This window comes from Euprymna scolopes, chromosome 45 (assembly GCF_053919585.1).
Source record: "Euprymna scolopes isolate OS-2025 chromosome 45, ASM5391958v1, whole genome shotgun sequence".
Taxonomy (NCBI): Eukaryota; Metazoa; Mollusca; class Cephalopoda; order Sepiida; family Sepiolidae; genus Euprymna; species Euprymna scolopes.
The window spans coordinates 32699758-32724779 of NC_136526.1; the positions used below are offsets into that span (position 1 = coordinate 32699758).

At 35.2% G+C, this 25022-nt stretch overlaps 1 long non-coding RNA gene across 1 annotated transcript in view; it reads right to left on the minus strand.

Annotated features, from left to right (window-relative positions):
- The window catches only part of LOC145269376 (uncharacterized), a 57356-nt gene extending 35874 nt beyond the window's left edge, over window positions 1-21482 (minus strand). The window contains exons 1-2 of the long non-coding RNA XR_013865019.1: window positions 21266-21482; window positions 9313-9424 (exon numbers count right to left, since the gene is read on the minus strand). This is a non-coding gene — a long non-coding RNA (uncharacterized LOC145269376). The remainder of the gene's footprint in view (window positions 1-9312; window positions 9425-21265) is intronic.
- Between the last annotated feature and the right edge of the window lie 3540 nt (window positions 21483-25022).

Here is a 25022-nt window from a genome sequence, read left to right on the forward strand (position 1 = left end):
CCTTTTTAAATATGGAATGCAGAGGTAGATCAGTTATAAATGTACGGAAGCTATCCCAGTCAGCCTTAGTAACACAACAGCAGACTCCTCAAATAAGAGCCTCCAGTTTGTCGTGGAATGAGACAAAAAATGGATAAGAATTTTTGCTACTAAGAGAAGCTACTTGCCTGTAAAAGTTATAAGAGACTTTTTCGACAAGCTATTACGATTACAAATATACCCGGTTTCCATAATTCATATAACGTAAAATGTCATTTAACAAGAAATGAATCAATTTAACATGAAATAGAATAGTTTAATTCAATAAAAAGGCACGAGGAATTCTAATATATCATTGTTAAAAATGTAATCATAAAATTTTATTCTTATTGTATTTTTAACACTAAAGCGTTACAATAATAATTTTACATGAAATAGAATTAATTTAACATGAAATACACCCAATTTATAATGAAATATAATCAATTAATCAATTTAACATGAAATAGAATTGGTGCTGTTTAATTACAAAGTGTTTTGTCACATCTTAACATTACTCTCACATTATAGAAACATGATTTTTGATTACTAGACAAATAATTCAAGAAATGATAGAAGACGATCATATGCATTTTGGTAATTAATCAAAGCAGCGCCTAGATTTATCTGCTTTTTTACATGATGTTCTTATTAATCAACAATTGGTTCTTAATGCCAAAACCCTTTCTACTGAATTCTGCCTGATATTTTCAATAGTTCATAGATACTGTATACAACTAGGTCATTGAAAAGCTATATTCTAATGAGGCTGCAGATGTGTTTGTATTTGTTTTGATTTAATGAAATAGATGATCAAAGGTGCTATTGCTGACCATATATTCAAGCAACATGAATGCAAGTCAACCACAAGCAGTGATCTTTAGATATTTATTATTCCGGATTTTTTAAACAAATTTCCTAATGCAATTGAGTCTTAAACTCCTCAAAAGAGAGGCTCCAGTTTGTCGTGGAATGAGACAAAAAATAGATAAGAATTTTTGCTACTAAGAGAAGCTACTTGCCTGTAAAAGTTATAAGAGACTTTTTCGACAAGCTATTACGATTACAAATATACCCGGTTTCCATAATTCATATAAGTAAAATGTCATTTAACAAGAAATGAATCAATTTAACATGAAAGAGAATAGTTTAATACAATAGAAAGACACAAGGAATTCTAATATATCATTGTTAAAAATGTAATCATAAAATTTTATTTTTTACACTAATATATATATAGCGTAAAATATCATTTAACAAGAAATTAATCAATTTAACATGAAAGAGAATAGTTTACTACAATAAAAAGGCACAAGGAATTCTAATATATCATTGTTAAAAATATAATAAAATTTTATTTCTATTTTATTTTTAACACTAAAGCGTTACAATAATAATATTGTAACTTATCAGAACACTCATAAATTAATTGACATTACAAAACTCTACAAATAAAAAAAAAACACTTAATCATTAAAAAAAAATGGTGCACTATTTACAAATAAAAATAATTACCACTCATTCAAAAACTAATTAAACATTGAGCAGCATGTTGTCTTTAAAAGTAACAAAGTTGAGAATTTTGACTATATGTATATCAGTTCAGATTTACTCATTTAAGTTTGTAATAAATAAAATAATTTTAATTTAAAAAAAATGTGAGGGACTATTTTAAAAATATATACATATTACTACTGAATGTCATCAAAACAAAAAAATGAGCAGATAATGGAAAGTATTAGATGGTGATTATACTTTCATTTTTATGTATGCTTATGTTTTATCAGCGAAAAAATTAATGATGTAAATTACCAAATATTCGTTTTAATTGGGCAAAAAATTAAATCATTAAAAATAAATCCTTTTAGTAACTATTAACAGATACTAGTGTTTCATGCTTTCGCTATTATCAGTGCAGGAAATGACAATTCGAACTCAGTTATACATCAGTTTTGACTCCATTTGCTAAGACACTATCTCCAGGCCACTAAAAATTGCCACGAGAATTAAGTGAAATTTAACATTTATAAATGCGGACACAACATCAAATGGTTTAGAGGGTTCAAACGATCGGAAAGCCTACCCACAGCGATCTTTCTTAAAAGGTAAAGATACATCACTACTCATAGGCAAGAAGTGTATTAATGTTGTGTTTTCGTCATTGTTTTTTGTCGCATGTAATTAATGTGTAATTGAACATTTATTTTATTCTATTATTACTAATATTTACTACATAGATGTTTGGGACATCTACTACTGCTAAAACAAAACCAAAAAATTTATCTTTTTCACAGAAAAAATCGAAATGTCTAATAACATGTAACTCTTTTCTTTACCCATACTATGTTTTTTTCTTTCAATTAAACCTAAAATGAATAAGAATGTTTTTTTTAATACAATGAAGACGTCTTAAATTTATGTAACAGTTTTATTCTTATAAATATAACAGGAAGTGGAAGGTTAAAAATGTAAAAAAAAAAACGTCATTATTCATGAGAAATATTTTTGCATATTTTATTAAAATATGAAAGAAACATAAGTTAAAATATTTGTATTTTTATGACTTGATTACTTTATTAAAATTGGTTTTATTTATACACATATACGAGTTGTTTATCACTTAATATTATGTGTTGCTTTTTATGAAAAAAAAGTTGTGTAATTGCTATTGAAAAGAAACCATTCGCAATACAGAAGACTCGTTCTTTTATTATGAAAGTATAAATTTAATGCTGATAGTTTATACAGTGCTCACTGCAATACATTGTAAGAGACAAAACCTTTTGGCATAGGGTCGTTTGTGTCATGTACAATTGCTAGGTTGTGTTAAATATTTAAACACAATGAGTACAGATATCAATCTGTTATCAAATAGATTAAGGTAGCTAAGCATGTCTGTTAGTTATGCTTGAGAAGAAAATTGACTGTTGGCCTCCATACATATGTTCATGGTTTGCAAGTAGTGAGAAATAATGTAGTTTTACCTCTAAACGAGTCGTATTTACAACATTAATTAGTTTTATTGATTGATTAATTGATTGATTGATTGAGTGGTTTTACGGCATATCAACCTATGTGGTCATTTAATGCCGGAGTCCTTTTTTTTTTAAACTATTTTTTTTCTTGGGGGGGGGGACTTTTTCAGCCTTTCCTCCCTTTTTTATAAAATTGAACTAAGAAATTACATGTATTTATACATGGATGTGTATATTTGAGTGACTTTAAAATTTCCGTAAATTTTCTTATATAAATTTACTTTCCTTAGGTATGCTAGAATATTTGTTGAGTTGACCTTTTCAAAAAGGTCCTCCATATTGCTTTCTGTATAATATAATTTTCTAGTTGGGGCGACGTCATCACGCCCAACTAAGATATGTTTTACTGTGAGTGTCTCCTGGCATGGGATGCACTCTGGCGCCGATTCTCCATTTAGTATACAGGAATGAGTAAAGTTGGTGTGTCCTATGCGCAGCCGAGTCAGTATCATACCTTCTCGGCGTGATCTCTTGATGTCTGGACATCGTTCCTTAAGTTCAGGTTTGATTGAGTATAATTTGCTGCCCTCTTGCTGACTCCACCGCAGTTGCCATTTTTCCTGTATGTATGTTTTTATCTGGGGTCTAAGATCAGTATGTGGAATCTTAAAATTGTCAGTTGGAAGGTGAGAAGATCTTTTTGCAGCTGTATGTGTCCTGTCATTGCCTTTGATCCCCACATGGCTGGGGATCCAGACAAGAATAATGTTTTTAGTAGTTGAAAGGATATTGATTTTTTTCTATTAATTTTGTTATTAGTGGATTTTCTTGTTTTTGATTTTGTATAGATAATAGGACTGATAGAGAATCTGTGAGAATGAGGAAGTTTTTGATGGTTTCCTCTGAAATTATGCTGAGTGCTAGATCGATAGCTATAGTCTCTGCAGTGAATATAGATGCTTCATTTTGAAGATTTCTCTTCATTGTGGTTTTATTGTACATTGCTGCACATCCAGTGTGATTGTTGCTTTTAGGCCCGTCTGTGTAGATAAAGGTGTAGTCTGAATATCGTAATTTTAATTGTTGAAGTTTGTCGTGGTATTCAATAGGGTTTGTGGTAGATTTGGACTTTTTGTTTAGGTTCAGTTTTATTTCTACTTGTTTCATGGTCCATGGGGGTGTTTTAGGCAGTATGAAGTTGTGAATGCTGGAAATTGGAATTTTCGATTCTTCAATGCTTTCCTTCATTCGGAGCCTGAAAGTTTTGATAGTTTTTCCTCTCATGTTGAAGAGTTCTTCATATTTAGGATAGAAGGTACATTGGTATGCAGGGTTGTTTGGGCAAGACTTCAGTTTGAGTAAATATTAAAGGGCTAACTTTTCTCGCCTTAGATCTAGTGGGGGTTCATGTGCTTCCGTGTATAAACTGTTCACGGGGGAGGTTCTGTATGCTCCTAGGGCCAATATTAGGCCAGTATGGTGAATAGGGTCTGGGCTTTTTATATATGATGCTCGGGTTGATCCATATATAAAACAACCGTAGTCTAGCTTTGAGAGGACTAGTGCTCTGTAAAGTTTAAGGAGTGTTTCCCTGTCTGCACCCCAATCGGTATGTGCTACCACTCTCAAAAGATTTACAGCTTTGTTACATTTTTTTTTCAGATAGTTTATGTGTGGGATGAATGTTAACTTTTTGTCAAACAAAATCCCTAAGAATTTGTACTGGTCAGTAACGGGTATGGGCGTTCCTTCCATGGTTAGGACAGGATCATTATGCATGTTCTTTAGTTTGCAGAAATGCATGCATTTCGTTTTTCTTTTGGAGAATCTAAATCCATTCTCTTCCGTCCATCTCATTACTTTGTTTAAGCACAATTGAAGCTACCTTTCTATTATAGATATATATCTAGATCTACAGCATATTAGGAAGTCATCCACATATAGGGAGCAATCTACCCCAGGGTTAAGGTTTTTTACAATGTTGTTAATTCGGATACTGAACAGGGTCACTGACAGTATACTCCCTTGAGGTACTCCATTCTCTTGTTCTTTTAAGTCTGAGAGAGCTGTGACAACCTTTATTCTGAACCATCTATTTTTTTAAAAAATTTTCAATAAAAATTGGCATTCTGCCTTTTAGTCTAAGCGCCTTTAGATCCCTTGTAACACCATACTTACACACAGTATCGTACGCTTTTTCCATGTCAAAAAACACTGCTGTTAAATGTTCCTTCCTTACAAAGGCTTCTCTGATGAAGGTTTCAAGTCTGACTATGTGGTCTATTGAACTTCGGTTTTTCCTGAATCTTGTTTGAAATGCTGTAATAAGATTCTGTTTCCAGGAACCAAATTAGTCTTTTGTTTATAATCCTTTCCATGGTCTTACAAATGCAGCTTGTTAGAGCTATTGGCCTGAAATTCAATGGATCTGAGATGTTACTTGATTGGGATTGGATGTTTGAGTTTTCAGATTTGGGGATTGGTATTATTGTGGCCTCTTTCCAGGTCTCAGGTACGTTTCCACTGGACCATATAATATTGAAACTTTCAAGTAGGTATTTCATTGAGGTTTCTGGAAGTTTTTGGAGGATTTCATATGGAATTTCATCGGACACTGTAGCTGTGTCATGGGATTTGGTTAGCGATTCTTTTAATTCAGGCAAGGTAAGAGGTTGGTTGTATTTTTCAGTATTTTGTGATGTAAATAGAATTATCTTCTCTTCCTTTTCTCTAATCTTTTTGAATTTCTCTGTCTGTCACATAATGAAATTTTTGATAAATTATCTGCTAGGTTATTGGAAATGTCTTTTTGATCGGTGTATATTTTGTTGCCTTTAGAGATGTGGGATATTGGTGTACTACTACACTTTCCTTCTATTTTCCTCATCATGTTCCAAACTGTTTTTGCCTTGGTATTCACATTAATTTTGGATATATAATTTCTCCATGTTGTTCTTTTGGATTCCTTTATGATTCATCTGACTTTTGCTCTGTTGTTTTTGAAGAAATCCAGATTTTCGCTTGTTGGGTATTTTTCGAATTTTCTCAAGGCAGCTCGTCGAGCTCTGATGGCTTTTCTGCATTCTTTTTTGAACCAAGGTTTGTTGTGATTGTTGGTTTTGGTTGTTTTCGGTATGGTATTATTTGCTATGTTTGCGAGTGTTTTAATGAAGTAATCCAAATGGTCATCTTCATCTTTCTTTTCGATAATTAATTGGTTTTTGCACTGTTCCTGGAAATCTTCCCAATCCGCTTTATGTAGGTTCCATTTGGGTGTTTTTTGTTCAGTACTAGTACTTAGACTTTCCAGGATGATTGGGAAATGATCACTCTCACAGGTGTCATTGTGTACTTTCCAATCATAGTCCATATATATGGAAGGATCACATAAGGTAAGGTCAATGCGGTGAAAGTACCTGTTTCTGGGTACATATAGGTGTAGTTTTGATTATTTAGGAGGCATAAATTATTTTTATTTATTATGTTTTCTATTTCTTTTCCTTTTTTATTTGTTTCTTTACTTCCCCATATTACATTGTGACTGTTGAGATCTAGTAGAAAAAAGGGTTTAGGGAGTTGTTTTATTACTTGAGTTATCTCAGTTTCGTTGATTGTATCTTTTGGAGGGATGTAGATTGAGCAAAGTGTTATAGTTCTATGTAGAGTCACTGAAATTGCAATTGCTTGCAAGTTTGTGTTTATATTTATTTGTCTTTGAGGGACTTCATTCTTCATGAGTATTGATGTGCCTCCAGAAGCTCTGTCCGTATCTTTATTTATGTAGTTGTAAGATGTGTAGTGTTTTATGTTGATGGTATTATTTTCTTTCACAAAGGTCTCCTGTAGACAGACAAGTGCTGGGCTCATATTTGTTATTAATAATGTGAGTTCATTTTGGTTTGCTTTTATCCCTCTGATATTCCATTGTAATATTTTGTTCATCATTTGGAATTGTGTTCAACTTCCATCATCTCCAATCCCTCAAATCTATTTTCTGTCGGAGTCCCTGTTCGAGATATAGATCTGGATCTTTCTTTTCCTGTTTTTGTTTGTTTTGTTTTTTTTTTTGTCTGGGGGGATTTTGGATTCTTTTCTGGCTTGTGATGTGTTTGATGGTTGTTCAGTTGTTTTTGTAGAAATGGTTTGTGGTTTTGTTTCTTTTTGTGAGTCAGTAGTGTCTTTACTTAATATTATCCTTGGATTGGTTGCAGACATTGCACTATTCATTTTCCTCATTTCTTCTAATAGTTCTTTCATTTCCTTTATTAGTTTGCTTAGGACATCAATTTTCTTGTCAGTTGTATCCGTTACATGTATATGACCATTTTGATTGTTGATTGGAGTAGTTTTTTTAGTTGCATCTGCATATGTTTTAGTTTCAATGATTTTCCTGGTCTCTGGGTAGGATATATTCTTTATATGTTTTAGTTTGGTCACTTCTTTTTCTCTTTTCCATATTTCACAATATCTAGAGCCAGCGCCATGATTTCCAAGGCAGTTGGCACACTTGAAATCTTTTCTGCAGTCAATGTGTGGGTTGCTTTCTCCACATCTTCCACACACTGGTAATCATGTGCACCGATCTTGGTGTCCAAACTTCTGGCACTTGAAGCATTGGAAGGGGTTTGGAATATAGATTTCTACATTTATTTTCATATATCCAACTTTCACTTCTTTGGGTATGGTGAGGGAATCAAAAGTTATTATATATGTATTGGTATCGATTTTCTCACTGTTTTTTTTTATTTGAACTCTACGAACATCTAACACATTCTGTTTCTGTAAGTTTGTCTTGATTTCCTCGAAGGGACAAAGTGCAAGTTCGTAGCTTTTCACAACTCCTTTGCAGGTATTTAGGGTTTGATGTCTGTAGCATTTGACTTTGATGTTTTCAAATAATTTTAGTTTCAATATTTCTTTAGTTTGTTCTGCGTTATGGGTTTCTATTAGTAGGCTGCCGTTAAATTGTTTTTTAATAGACTTTGGTTTTAGAGTTTTAAGATTTTTTTCAATTTTTAAAGGTGATAGTTTGCTCAAAGGAGTTTCCTCCATTGATTCTATTACTACGAATGTTGACTTCCTTGGTTTTATCGTCTCTTCCTCAGAGCTACTGATGTCAGAGACATCAGAGTGGGTTCTCTTTGGGTGGTTGGGTGGTTTTTGGGAGGAATAAGCCATATATTTTGTTTTCTTTTTTCGTCATCTTTGTTCCCCACCCACCTTGGAGTCTTATTTGGGAAGAGCCTGGGGGGAAACCCATTCGCCCAGCCTCCACAGGGATACAATGATGATATAACCGACTTTGGTGGTATCATAATGATTATCTGTTCTCTCTTGATATTGCTATGGGATCTGTAGCAATCCTGAGGGGTTTACAGCCTCGTCATCGATATTCACACCTAATCGATTGACCCTCAGCCACCGCTTTCCATCATATATTAGGGAGTAGGGTTATTTGTGGGAGAGGGGGGATGTGTTGTGTTAGTAGTGAGTTTTTGGAATGGGCAATATATGGTGAGGCTTGGCGTTACTGGCCGATTGGTCTGATCGGGCCTCTCCAACTGCCCATCTAATCGAAGTAAGGGCCAAAGTAATGTGTTGCGGTGCCTAAACTTCTATGTATTCTGGTTTAGGTTCGCTCAATAAACAGGATCATGTCCTAAGACATTACGGGTAGCAACCCACGGCTAACTGGTTGCCCCATTGAGGGATTTTTACCCTCTGCAGGGGGACAGTCGGTTTGTTCTCATGCCCTACCGACAGGGCAAAAAAAAATAAAATAAATAAATAAATAAATAAATAATTTAATAGAATATATTTGTTTTCTTTTTCTTTCATTTTTGTTGTTTATTTTCCTTTTTAAAATCTGTTTCTATTTACCCTATAGTTGGGACCCTAGCAGGTACTACCACTCCGGGTCAGGGTGGACCTGGGAGCAATGGCAATTAAGAGGTGGCTCCACACTCCCCAAGCCTGTAAGCCGGACCTCACCATCGGATGTAGTTTAATGTCATATCCAGAACCGGGAGTAAGGTAGGAAAAAATAAAATAAAAAGGGGAGGGAGATAGGCTGTTGTTTTTGTTTTTGGTTTTGCAGAACATAATTAAGTTTTACAAAAAAGATCAGAAAACAAAAAAACGTCAATGTAGGTGCATTTCGTCTCAGGAAGCCACAGGGCAGCCTGATCTGGTAGCACCAGCATTAATTAGTAACATTAACAAAATCCATTAATGCTATTCACTGGAATGAAAAGAGGAAAACTTGCAGTAATAAAACAAACATTGGCTGTGTTATTGACTAATAGGGATTCATACTTACCGTCGATGGGTCAAATTTTGATACTGATTTTAGCACCAAAAAATAATGAAAATCAGCTGATGTTCATCAAATATTGTGATCTTAGATCTTTGATCCGCCTACGTTAATGAGCCTGTCAAAGATAAATTTTGATCTATCATCTCATATTTATCTTGGCAATAGGTATTATTTATCTAGTGTACATGATTGCAAATTATGAGGACTATTATGGGCATAGTTTATAATGAGATAAATCAAGAAAGCAATATTATATCTACAACATATATGTAAGTGGCATACATGAAACCAATATTTCTGAATGCTTGTTACCCTTTCAATTAACTGCTTCAATAAGTAATTTTGAGATTGGATCTACACAAATGACAATTACAAACATGAAGAATTCTAACAGTGTTAGCATTAAATATGAACTTCAAAAATATTACTGAAAGCTTGTGTTTCTGGCTGCATTTCCGATTTGCATACAAAATGTCAGGAAATTCATTGTTTTATTATTCAGATAAATTCATGTCAATTTTTGTTAACAAGGTTGGCACTGTATGACATACTGTACATTGTCACATGGCTAGTTTATTGTCACAGCCACTAGCTAATGCATTTAAGCTGATCATAGTTTAATTGTAAAATAATGGTTGCTATTCTAATTTTCATTTTGTGGAAAACACTAGAGTTTTCATGATTCTTGATGATTTAATGATTTTATATTATTATTATATTACTTATCTAGGGTAGGATATGCTGTGAACCTGATTCTGCAAATAGGCACTATATGACATGCTGCATCTTGTCATATTGCCAGTTTACTGTCACATGTAAAAGCTAATGCATTAAAACTGATCACAGTTTAATTGTCAAATAAGGGTTGTTTTTCTCATTTTTATTTTGTGAAAAACACTAGAGATTTCATGATTATAAAAAAAACATTGAATGATTTTATATTATAAAAAATACACTGCAGATTGACAGATTTTATGGCCTGTCAATTATAGTACACTGACTTTGCTCTGCAGAGGTTAAAACTATCTTAATCGAGCCACTGATTGTCAATTGTGCTTTCTTTGATTTTCTTCCTATAGAATGAAGTATAGAGATTTCATGAAATTCAGTAGAGATATCCGAGTTCAAAAGGCAGATTACAAAATTCAAGATACACTTGAAAAAGGTTAAAATTATGATCTTCCAAACGTTGTGAAAATACACAAAATTAGAAAAGTATTTCTAAAAACAGAAATAAATTAAAAATATCCCTCTCTCAAAAATTCAGAAATATAACACTTTTATTTTTTTTTTACTTTATCTTATTGAAATTTCATAATTCCATCCGTTTCTTTTATTAAATTTTAGACATATTAATTTCTGAGCAAAACATTCATGAAGTATATGGTGTTCAAATTAATTAATCTTACAAAAATTTACAATTCAAAAAAATAAAACTCACACAATAAAAATATTCATTAAAGAAATAAAGAAAATGTAAGACTTTTTACAAATATAAATAATTACCTCTTATTTAAAAAAATATTTGAACCTTAAGCTGTATTTTTTCTTTAAAGGTTATGAAGCTTTGCTTGAGGATCTTAATAGATATCGGCAGTTCTAATTGTCCGTAAAAATAGATCAAATAATTGTGCTTTAATACAATAAAATATGTAAAGCAGTTAGCTTTTTCATTGGTGAAAATATTTTAATAAAATTTTAATATTATACTTATATTTTTAACAGCAAAAATAAATCTCACATTAGTGATGTTGCAACTGGTCAGAACATTCATAAAGGTTGTAGTGTTCCAATTAATTGACCTTACACAAATCTATCAATGAAAAAATAAAATAGAGAATCATTTACTAAATAAAACGAAACAACATATATTATTTTAATTGGAATTCATTATTGAGATGAGTATTATTTATATTAATTTCTTTATTAGTTGTCGCTTCACAACGTTTTTGCCAACTTCGTCAGGTGGTAAGCGCGATGGATAGGAACTTTGAATCTCTTAACTGCATTCTCAGCAATCACTGCCATCTGTAGTTGTTGTCATCTCACCACGTGTTTGATAACGGTTTCAATCCTACCCAAAGTCGGCCAGAGGCTTACTTCACCAAAAATGTGGTGAGACGACCAGAACTATAGATGGAAGTGATTGCTGAGAATGCAGTTAGGAGATTCAAAGTTCCTATCAGTCGTGGTTACCACCTGAGGAAGGCCAGAGGAATAGTTGGCCGAAACATTATGAAACAACTATTAAAGAGGAGAATAATAGTCCGCAATAAATGAATTAATGTAAGACCAAACAATTAACAAATAAAATAATTGAGTTTTATTCAAAAACTATTTGAACATTAAGCAGTCTATTTTCTTTAAAAGTTAAGATAGGCTTGAGAATTTGGGTTAAAGGTATAAGCAGTTCAGATTTACAAGTAAATAAGTCTGTAAAATATTAAATCAAATAATTTAATACGAGATTAATGTTAAAATGTATGCATTTTATGTCTACTATAAAGATTTTATACAAATAAATTACTATAGTATTACAAATATATTTAATATAATAAAATCATTCCTAAACAAAAGAATGATTAAAGGTGCTATTGCTGACTATATATATATATATAAACATCACATTAATACAATTGAGCCCCAAGCAGTGATCTTTGGATATTTATTATTTCAGATTTTTATAAACGAACTGCTTCATGCAATTGAGTCTTAGATGAATTCTTTCTGAGTATCCCATCTTCTATTTTCCGCATGTGGACAAAACAAATGTACACATATCCAAAACAATAGCTGACTCCTAAAACATGGCCTCAAGTTAGTCGTGGAATCAGACCAAAAACGGATATGATTTGTTGCTACTAAGAGAAGCCACTTTCCTTTAAAAATTATGAGAGATTTTTTCAACTGCTGATAGCAGCATACCTTATTAATAATTCACAGTACTGACAATATCATTTTGCATGAAATAGAATTAATTCAACATTAAATAGACTCAATTTATAATGAAATAGAATCAATTAAACATGAAATAGAATGATCAAAGTTACTGTTGTGTCAGCCCCAATCAGTGATCTTTGGATATTTTTTATTTCGGATTTTGTAAACAAATTCCCTTATGCAATTAAGTCAGCTGAATATTTTCTAATTATCTCATGTTCATCTCATGTGGACAAAACAAATGCACACATATCTAAGCAACACAACAGCAGACTCCTCAAAGAGCCTCCAGTTTGTCGTGGAATGAGACAAAAAAAAACGAATAAGAATCTTTGCTACTAAGAGAAGCTACTTGCCTGTAAAAGTTATGAGAGACTTTTTTGACAAGCTATTATGATTACAAATATACCCGGTTTCCATAATTCATATAACGTAAAATGTCATTTAACAAGAAATGAATCAATTTAACATGAAAGAGAATAGTTTAATACAATAGAAAGACATGAGGAATTCTAATATATCATTGTTAAAAATGTAATCATAAAATTTTATTTTTATTGTATGTTTAACACTAAAGCGTTACAATAATAATATTGTAACTTATCAGAACACTCATAAATTAATTGACGTTACAAAACTCTACAAATAAAAAATAAAATAAAAACACTTATTCATTAAAAAAAAATGGTACACTAAACATTTTTACAAATAAAAATAATTACTAGTCATTCAAAAACTAAGTAAACATTGAGCAGCTTGTTTTCTAGAAAAGTTGCTTAAATATGCTTGAGAATTTTGACTATGTATATACAGTTCAGATTTACTCATTTAAGTTTGTAATAATAAACAAAATCATTTTAATTTGATAAGAAATGTGAGGAACTATGTTCAAAATATATGCATAGAATAATAATTTTATAATATATATTAACACCAAAACTATTATATGACAAGACTTTTTACAATCGAACTACTGAATGTCATTTTAAAGGAAATCATAATGTAATAAAAAAAAAAAGAGCGGTGGAGGTTGACAATTCGGCAAGACTGTAGTTTAGGTGAAAACATAATCTCGAACCCTTTATCACATAAAAGGAACTAATTTCCCTAATCACCGGTACGTTACTATGCCAATAATATAGGTATTTCAGAAGTTGTTTTTGAAAACAACTTAAAGAAGCCCAACTTTTTACTTATTTATTTTAAACAGTTTCACGATCTTTTTTTCACAATATCTTTTTTCTGTCATTTTTTACTTCTTTATTTTAAACAGCATTTTTTTTAAATTTTAAACAGAACGTTACACGATATCTTAAGTACCTTTTTTTTTAGCACGGTAACAAAAATACTGTTGGAAAAAAAAAGTCATATAACTAAGAGTAGCTAACCTGAAGTGAGATTGCGAAAAAAATACAATCTTCTTCGCGACCTTCTTCTCAGGTCTTGTAACCACAGTAACATAAAAAAAAAACTAATGAAATGACTCTTCACAAAGGAGGAAGGTTTTTATAACAATTTACCTTACTCTATTAGCATAAATAACCACAATGCTATTGTTCTTCTTGATTGTTGGAAGACCATCCTCACCTCCGGCAGCTACACTCAGGTAAGCTATGTATTATTTACCACACTCTCCCAACAAAAGAAAAAAAAAAAAGGAAAGTGCATTTTATTTATATATATATATATATATATATATATATATATATATATCTTCATAAAAAAAACTAAGTTGGCGTGACCCTGCAGGGGGACTAACAGGTGCTAGGCCTCAGTCAAGGGCCACCTGGAGGTAACAGTGGTTCAGGGTACCCTCATTCTGTCCCTTAGCCTAGGCCCCGCTGTCGGTTGTAGTTTATAGTCCTACCCAAGACTACTTCTATTGATCGGGTAACAGACTAGGTCTACCCCTTCGTCTCCTTTGAGGTGCACAATCACTGCAGTACCATTTCTGTCTAGCGGGTGGAGCCAAGTCAATTCCAACACACTCAAAATGATACCACTCATCACAGGAATCGCAGCATATCATATCTTGGTTCCCTGGAGGTCTATTGCAGGCAGGACACAACCAAATGGTGCCATCTCCTTCCGAAAATGAACTAGAGGATTCCTGGTTTTGACTGCTACCTGCAGCAACAGGCGAGGATGCACCCGCCTGATTTGGTTCACTTTCCCCAAGATCATCATCAGATTGTGAAATTTCTATTGGATATAAATTCTTCAGTGAATGGACGTTCACCACACCATCGCCCTGTCTGTCACAAGCTGTCCTCACCACTCCATCTTGTCCTGGGAGAACCTCAAGTATAGTACCCAACATCCAAAAGGGTCGTGGTTTTAAAGGGCTCTTGACCAAGACTACATCATTTCTTTTAATGCGATTCTGAAATGGTATTCGAGATCTTCCTGGCATCCTTCCTCTAAGATCCAGGAGGTACTCCTTGTACCACAGTTCTCTAAATCTTGACAACCATTCATTTCGTAATCCAATCGTCTCGATCAACCTTCTCCGGCTGGGAGGAACCATGGTGGAGAGATCATCTCTTCCCAACGGTACCAATAGACCAGGGCTTTTATTGGGTCTAATAAACATATTGGGTGTGATAATCATTGGTTGCCTGTCAGCAGACTCTTAATAAGTAAGGGACCTGTTGTTTACAGCCCGCTGAATATCTGAGACAATAGTTAGGAAGGTATAATAATCTACCTTACCCCTACCAATAACCTTGTATAGGCAAGATTTTAAAGTCTTGATGCTACGCTCCCATACACCTCCAACCCAGGGGGAAAATAGAGGAATTGTCTCCCACTTAATGTTACATGACCCAAATTTGGCCTGGTAGTCCTGGAGAAGACAAAGGCCTTAAACAGTCTTCCACTACCCAGAAAGGTTTTTGCATTGTCGCTGAGAATTGACTCTGGAACACCATGTGCATTAGTAAATCTGACTAGAGCCTGAAAAAAGGACAATATACTCATGTCAGGCACCACCTCTATATGCACTGCTCTTACACTCAAACAAGTGAACAACAACAGATACATTTTTTTCTCACTGTTACCCTCCTTCACCCAAAAATGTTCTGTGAAGTCCACTCCAGTATTCCTATAAGGAACCTCAAATTCAACACGAGAAGTTGGTAGATTGGCCATGTTCTCAGGCAGTACTGGCCTAGAATTATATCTTTTACACCTTGTGCAGGAATTCAGGGCATTTTTGACTGCCTGCCTCCCTTGAGGCACCCAGTATCCTTGACATCTCAATTCCATTAAGGTTGATCCTGTACCCAGATGGGAACATTTAAGATGGCAGTCTAATATTACAAGTCGGGTCAGGTGATGATTCTTGCCCAGCAACAAGGGATTCTTAACTTCATAAGAAAACTGAGAAGACCTGTCCAGCCGTCCATGCGAGCGGATCAACCCTTCCTCATCCAGAAAAAGATCTAGTGCTCGAACACGATTAGGTGCAGGCTTTACCATAGGATTCCGCAGGTAATTCAATTCAGCCATAAATTCCTGCTGTTGAGAACATTTTATTAAGTAAATTGCGGCTTTCTTGTTGTAGTTGTCTTCCCTTTTCCTCATCAAGCCGATGAATCGGAAGACTAAAGAAGTTACCCTCAACAAACGGGTAAATGTAGAGAACCGCCGCATGGAGATCACCGAAGCACACTCCTCATCCACAATCACTGCGAAATTTGTTGATGAACGAACAATCTGCTGGCACCTATCATCAAGACAGGGCAACTCCTGCTCCGGCCAAGTCAAGACCCCACCGTGCAACCAAGAAGGGCCATGGTACCAAAAGTCAAAGTTGTCTCGGAACTTCCTTATCGTTAATCCACGAGTGATCAAGTCAGCCGGGTTTTCGGTGGTAGAAACATACCTAAAGGTTGGCCTGATGCTTTAATTCGTTTCCAAATCCAAGCTCATTAGCAGCACATCCTTTAACCTGTTTCTAGCAAAGATGCTTTTACTAGTCATCGTTTCTGATAAAATCCATGACAATACTACTTGTGCATCTGTTACCACACACAACCTAGAAGGGCGGACACCCTTGCATCCTACCAAGATAGTGGGCAAACACTTCAGAGCAAGAAATACTGCCATTAGTTCTAAAGTTGGTAATGTCTTATCCTTCACTGGAGCCACTCGTACTTTGGCAAAGATCAATGCAGAATTGTTGTCCTAAACATAGTAGGCTGCAAATCCATATGCTTCTTTAGAAGCGTCACAAAACAGGTATAACTCTCCAGTTCGGTTCCCGTCATGGGCCTGTCTGCAGAAATGCATGTCACTCAATTTAGATAAGTCTTCTGCCAGGTTCCTCCAAGAAGACTGAAACTCTGGAGAGACTTCCTCATCCCATTGCACGCCTCGCTTCCATAATTCTCCCACCAAAATCCTACTCCTTATAGTCACAGGCAGGCAAAGAGATAAGGGATCAAATACCTTTGCCGATTCCGAAAGGATTCGCCTCTTAGTAGATGCACTCGGATCACACTTAACAGGAGCAGTGCAGAGCTTTTCTGAAATAGGATCATACTGGTACCCGAGCACCATCTCCCATCCGGCCTCATGAGTACTCAATGTACCATCTTTCCTCATCTCCTCCCTAAGGCTGTCGCAGTTTGAGTTACAGGACTGCACCACAAATCCACCTTCCTGCAACCGCCTCCTAACCTGGGAATACAGCCTTACAAGCTTTGCTGGGTCAGACTCAGTAACCACCAGGTTGTCGACATAGAATTGGTTCTCCATTGCAACTCGACATTCATCAAAGGGATATTGGCCTGCATGAAACTTCAAGATACTTCCCAATATAAAGGGACTCGAGGTGAACCCGAAAATCAATGTGGCATAGCGGAAACATCGAAGGTGATCACCATCCTTCACAAAAAAACAGAACCTGTTCTTGTCTGCCTCCAGTGCAAGGCGAACCATCAAGAAAGCTTTCCTGATGTCTGCAATCAAGACAAACTTATTCGATCTAAAAGACATCAACAGGTCCAACATATCTCCTGTCATATTCACACCAGAGTATGCAGCCTCGTTAAGAGAGGCAGAGTTACCGACCTTCAAGCTACAGTTAAATACAGGTCTGATTTTAGTAGTAGCTGCCGGATCCGTCTTGAAAACTGGCCGATGAGGCACCCATACATAGTCCACAAAATTTTGAGGATCCACCTGTATTTCCTCTATGATACCCTCTTGTAGCTGCTGAAGGAATACATCTAAATACTCCTGGTACAGCCCCTTCTTCTCCAGGCTCCTGACCACACGATCCAAAACGTGCAAAGCAATAGCATGATTGGAAGGAACCAGAGCCAGCTTATCTGCATGCCAGGGTAATTGCACATGATATTTACCATCCCTGAATATTATAGATTCCTGGAACTGCCGAATCATACCCTGATCATATCCTGAAATCTCTTCTCCGTCCTGAATGCCCAATGACTCAATGCTGAACATTTTCTCTAATCCTCTTTCCACATCGCTAGAGGGAAATACATCCACCCAGGGGTCCACATAGGTAAGGTCGGCTTCCAGGATGAAGCAAACATGCGAAGATTCCACTTGGGGAGTATTCTCCATCACTGCACTGAACAACGTATAATCTCTTGAAATAGGGGCAGGATTTGTAGAAAAAAAGTGTCCACCTCACCAAAGGGAATCAAACCAGCAGGAACAGAGAAAGCCCGACCCCCAAACAAGGCACCAACTGTAAGGGGCCCAAATGTTGCACCAGATCCAGACCCATAATTCCACTTATAGCCACCGCATCAGTGCCAGATTCAAATTGCCCAGCCAGAGAACATCCAGTTCGCTTGAACTCCTCCAACAGCAAATGCCAATTTTTTAGATATAAGGATAGGTCCAATGAGTTGGCAACCAGTACCGGAAAGTGCCCCACATGACCAGACCCCAAGTCCACATCCAATTTCACCTCTCTGTATACTTGCTCACATTCTCCGAGAAGTGTAGTCAGCCTCAAATGACAATCCAAACCGTCAGAACTCAAGGAACCCAAGGAGTGCAAGACATCACCAGACAAATACGTTCTGTCACTGCCAGTATCCAATAGGCAGTTTACAGAGATGGTTCTTCCTCCTCGACCGAAGGTAACACAAATCAGAGGAGGTAGTTTACTTGAGTAACCAGAAGGAGCCTGACAATCTGAATCTATGCGGAAAGAAACATCTCTGGTTGTAGTGGCTCTAGATTTTGAAACGGTTACCCGAGAATTGTTTCGATGGATATCCGAAGAACCAGGCAACCCGCCGCCTTTAATTAGCAAGCGTTTAATAGCCTCACTGGTGTCTCACATTAAAACAGACAGAGAAGGAATTCTAGAGCCACAAAACTGTATAAGCTCTCCCTTCAATGCTCTCGGAAATTTCAAAAAAAGTATTTTGGCCATTAATCGGGCCCCTGCAGAACCATCCTCAGAGAAATCACAATCGAGAGAGCTGGCCAGTTCTTCCAGAATGGAAGCTGTTCTGCAGATGAAACTACCAAGATCCTCATAAGAATTTTCCCCCTTGGGGGAGAAATCGATAATATCTTGGAATATCTTATCAATGATGTCACTCACATCTAAATATTCTCGTTTCAATACTGCCAGTGCTTGCTGATAATTTGTATTGATGCAACTTAAGTGATTAATCAGCAGCAGAGGTCTCCCAGACAGAGAGCATTTTAAAACGTTTAAATTTTCTGCGTCATTTGCCATGCCTGCTGCACAATTTTCAAATCGAGATAAGAAATTGTAAAAACTCATTCTATCGTTTTCCATTTCACGACCACTGAACGTTGGTCCAGTGATTTGAACTTGAGGTAGTCTAACAGTGAATGATGAATTAGCTCTATCCGTAGAAGGTCCAGGCGTATATGGAAGGGAAGGTCACTCCGAATAGCTTATAGCCTCTGGAGGATGTAACAAGAGTGAGGGATCTTCTAATTCCTTCCGTAAATTCAGCTGGTAACTTAGCCAATCGGACTCCATAAGTTCTCTTTCCTCTTCAGAGACACAGGAAAGTTGCAACTTGCAGATGGAGATTTCAACTTCGTTGATATATTCCAAAATTTCCCTGTGGAATACAGAAAATACAGCAGGAGTGATCTCTGGGCCACGGGACAAATGAAGCCTACCCTTGATTTTCATCTTCAGAATGGAAATCTGGTTACGGTGTCGCTCCCTGGAATCTGCCACAGTTGAAGTATCAGAGGTCTCCATATCCTTGTACGGGTAATCGAACAATTTCCAGAGTTGTCACTAATTGCTGTTACTAATGACTTCAAAGTTCCGTAAGAAATTGTGTTGAACTAATGTATTTTTTTTGCAAATTGTTGGAAAAAAAAAGTCATAACTAAGAGTAGCTAACCTGAAGTGAGGTTGCGAAAAAAATACAATCTTCTTCGCGACCTTCTTCTCAGGTCTTGTAACCACAGTAACATAAAAAAAAAACTAATGAAATGACTCTTCACAAAGGAGGAAGGTTTTTATAACAATTTACCTTACTCTATTAGCATAAATAACCACAATGCTATTGTTCTTCTTGATCGTTGGAAGACCATCCTCACCTCCGGCAGCAACACTCAGGTAAGCTATGTATTATTTACCACAATACATAAGTACTGAACGTTTATAATTAATAAATTTAAATTTGAAATAGAGAAATAATAAATTGCAAGAGATTACGTGTGTTTAATATTAATTTATATCATTTAAAACTACTCATGTTATTTAATAATAATCACGTGATTCAATTTTTAATTTAAAAAAAATATTGTTTATACTTAAACTTTAAAAAGTCTGTTAATTTATTATTTCTATTTATGTATTGTTTATCATTAAGGTACTAGTGCAGAGAGTGATCCGGGCGTAAATAACGTTATTATTTAAAAAGCCATTCTTAACATGGGGAGGGGAGGGTGTTTTGTACCTATTCTATACTTTAACCTTACAATTGAATAAAAATAACATATCATAAAACTTTAATTAAACTTGGAAATACGATTTTAAAAATAGCGCGGATCACTCTCTGCACTAGCACCTTCATTAAAAAAGGTATTCATTCTGTAAAAAAAAACAAAACAAAAAAAAACACGGAACATATAAGACATTTAAATATGAATAGAACTTTTCATAATTGTAACCTACGAAAACTTTTTAGCTTTAATTAAAAGCAATATAAATAGAAGTTGTTTTTTTTTTTAAGTTGTTTTCAAAAACAACTTCTGAAATACCAATATTGTTTATATATTATTGACATGGCAACGTACCGGTGATTAGGGAAATTAGTTTCTTTTATGCGATAAAGGGTTCGAGATTATTTTTCCACCTAAACTACAGTCTTGCCGACAATTCTGCCCCTTCAAAAATCGCTAAAAAAAAAACAAAAAAAAAAATGGCGGACGATCTACGCATGACACTGAAGGTAATTAACGCTCCCTCTGACACGTAACCGGAAGTTAGGGGGCATATGTGTATTTGTTTTGACTTTACATACGTGAATGAACAACGAATAACACGTTTTGGTACTTGTGTAGTTTTGCCACGAGTGTACGAACCATTCTTCCATCTACCAATTTAATGAAAAATATTCTTTTTAAGTTCGTATTTCTCGCGTTGGCGAAATCGCACTAGTACCAAATGTCTTTTTGGTTAAGAATAAAAAATATGGTGAAAAAATGTAACTAAATAAATTAGAAACATGCGAACCATTCTTTTACCTAAGAATATAATGAAAAATATTTTGTTTTTTTGGGTTTTTTAAAGTTCGTATTTCTCGTGTTGGCGAAACTTCACTAGAACCAAATGCCTTTTTTGTTAAGTATAAAAGTATGGTGAAAAAAATGTAACTAAATAAATTAGAGGGAACGTGAATTACTTTCAGTGTCATGCATAGCCTAGGTCGTCCGCCAGGTTTTTTTTAGCGATTTTTGAAAAGTAGCAGGATTGTTAACTTTCGCCAAAAGAGCTTCAAAATCAATTAAATTAATAAATACTTACTTTTTGTTTGCCAATCTGTTTTTAACAAAGAAACGATTATAAGATGAGTTAATTTAAACGAGACGAGTTTGACGAGTAGAAGTCAACATTTTAAGATGGCGACCGGAAAAGCAATTCCGCAGAAAATTGAAACAATTATTTTCATTTATTTATTTATTTTTTCGTTGTCATGATTTTATTTATTTATTTGTTTGTTTGTTTTTTTTTAATTTGGTTGCGTTATATTAAATTACAAAACATTCTTTCATTGTTAAAGATTATTGGTGATCACGCATATTCAGTTACTCGAGACAAAGGAAATAGACGACGGTAGTCAACTACGTATTATGTCCATATTTCCTACTGACGAGTAGGGGGGGGGAGAAAAGACGTTTAACTTGCAACGAAAAATTACCTCGTTGCTTACAAGCAAACGTATTCTTGTAAATATAACGCGCTGTTAACAGTTGTCGTACCGGTCTGATAGATCTCTAACAACGACAATAACAAACAACAACAACAACAACAACAAGCCTAGGGATGTGACAAAAATTTTCAAAAATAATTCATGACATATTTACTAATACCACATTAAAGTGCATTTAAAAAGCTTTCAAATGATGTATAGATTATTGTTCTATGACAAATAATAAGGAAATAATGGAATTTTTAATTACGGAAATATGAGGAGATTTTCTGTATCTAATTACACAGTTAAGTCAATGGAGATCTGTGACCTAGTTCTATATTCGTCCAGTTTAAACTATCATAACTTTCTTAATTTTTGGCAGATCTTAAAAAGTAAGATACCACTAGAAAGCTTTTGAAATTCTTAATAAGAACAGAAAACACAAACAAAGATTCAAAGTAATTGACTGATTTTTATTATAATACGAATATTAATTTGGCATTGGTACTTGCTACAATTACTCGGAAATCGTCACCCTGACTTGGCTCTTAAATATTGGTAATGGTTACACTGACAAAATTGACTATTATAGTAAGATTGTCTCCATTACAATACATAGAATACTTTTTAAATGTGAATAATCATTTAAAATTTTGCCCATTTATGACATAGTAAGGTCTTCACATAGCATATCATCTGCCAGGGCATACTTGTTCAAATCAAAATCAATTGCATCATCTGAACTCTCATTCTCAGTAACTAACAACATATGTTCCACCTTATGTTCAACATTATCAATCTTTCTCTTTTTACACGTTCAAGTGAGTCAAGATATGAGCCAACCTTATTTTTCTTAGCCCTGATCTTTGAGGATATAAAACTCAGTGTAGCATTAGCAACTGTAGCATTAGGGGCTCCATCTTTTGCTGATCTATATATATATATATATATATATATATATATATATATATATATATATATATATATATATATATATATATATATATATATCTGCTCGTGCAAGATACAATATATCAAATGAAATCGGTGATAAATTAAGGAGATAAATTGACCACATGGCACTCAAATTGTATCTGAAAACACGGTCACTATTTTAGTCAAAAGTTACTGATTGAAAAGATTTAGCGATCATTTAGTTGAATATTTCATATAATATCTGTATTCTTGAGTATTTGGTGTCTAAAGCAAAATATAAGAGACAGATTAGCAAATATCAACGATCGAATGGATTTTCGTCAGAAATCAAAAATGGCTGTCACTGTATACTCGGGGGGGGGGGGAATTTGCGAGGTCTAGAAATATATGTGCTAATGCTTATTTTTGCATGAAACTTGGCAGTTATGGAGAAAAATAAATATTCTACCACTTCTATAAGTTATTAAAATACAACTTATTGACCTTTATAAACAGTAGCGTTAGAAAAATGAGCGTAAACTTCACTCAACTTTTTCTCCCGTTTGTCGTGGGCGTATTCGGAAATTTAAAAAACCAGCATGGAGAGGAAAACATGTTTAAAACATCATCATAAGCTGCACAGCCTGAAAATCCCTCAAAAACCGATTACGTACTTCACAAAAATACAATAACAAACAACTACGAGCGCAGAGTTTGCTCGACTACTCACTGAACAGAAACAATCGAACTAGAATATAGGTCACTGTAGTGAGTGTAGCGCGTACCTATACAAAGGTGACTCTTTTTATAGTCTCAATCTCTCGTTCAGCGAGATTGAAACGAGACTGGAATGTATATTTAAGCTATAAGGAATAGACATCCTATTTTCTTCATTAACAAACACCAGGCCGGGCCGTTCACAGCCATGAGTGTCTTTCCCTTCCCACCGAGCGAGCCACCCTCGGTAAGTCAATCAATTTAATTATCACAATTTGTTAAATGTTTATCTGCTATGTACGGGCAAAGTGAATGCCAATGCCGATGCTCAAAATGTATAAACATTTTGACCCCTCCCTTTACTTAAAAATTCACCAAAACTTGACCAATTTTAATGAAATTTTCAGTATTTATCAAATAATGATCGCGGAATATAAGGAACTAATTATTTTTATTTAAATCTTAGTGGAACTGTATTATTTTGTTTAAACAAAAAATACCTTTATAAAAGGGAAACGTGGGACTTACCTAACTAGCACGTGTGCATAATTCAACGGGCCGGTCGTGGAATGAAATGAATGAAGAAGAAAGAAACAAAATGGCTGCCTTATCTCTTTATATGCCCGCAATGTGATCACCTGATATGCAGATGAGATGCTCCTGGTTGGAGATAAAAGAGGGTTGATTATTTTTTTTTTTTTAGAGTGACGTTCATTTTGAAGTTGGATTTCGAAGAAATAAGTTGAATTAGCAGAAGTTCGTTTGGAGTTGAGAGAAAGTGCGTTGCGTTACGTATACAGAAGTTTGGACAACAGTGTCAACCTTGTGAGAAAATAAAAATAAAAATAAAAATAAAAAAAGGAGATTGCTTACTTGGTGGCGCCGGCCTCGAGGGCGGAATTCTAATCTGAGTGGTTGAGAGAACGAGTCTCTTATAGACTTGGAGGAGTAGGGGGAGGCACTATTCTTCTGTTATAAAAGAATTGTGTCTCTGACTAGCACCAGTCCTGTTAATGACTTACTGGTGAACGGTTGGCACAAATTAGTTACTCGCTGCTCGCCGTACTACAAAACTTGTTACTCGACCCAGTAGGGGGGGGTCGCATAGGGCATCCTTTGCAACCCCTCGGAGCTTACGCTATCACCGGGTAATCTACTTTACCCTCTAAATAGTTTTTTTTCCACATCTTGCAAAGGATTTGCTGCTTACTCTTTCGTCGGTTAACTACTGTCATGAACGTCACGAAAGAGCAGCTCCTACGCAGAAGGGAGTCATTGACTCAGAAGATTCAGGGACGACTGAAGATGTGTCGTGATGGAGTTAGGCCATCGGCGTACTCATTCTTAAGGACGGAGATTCGACAATTCATTGTCGAGTTAGAGACTTGTATCACACAGCTGGAGTTAGGTTCCTTTGATGAGAGTACACCTGCCGAGATTGAGGGTGCTTGGCTGCCTCAACTAAAGGATTATTATGAAGACTTGGGCGATTTGGATCAAGCATACCGACAGCCAGAGCCCAGCCCTTACTCGGAATCTGCCTTTGAGTTCTCAAGGGCTTCTGCAACTACCGGGAGAGGTTCTTCCTTCATTGTTAAACCCCCACGTATACAGATCACAGGGCCTACATTTAGCGGACAGGAAATGGAGTCCGACCGCATGAGTTTCAGAAACTTCTTGACTAGGTTTGAGAACTGCGTGATCGGCATGGCCAATGATGCCGAGAGATTGAACTTC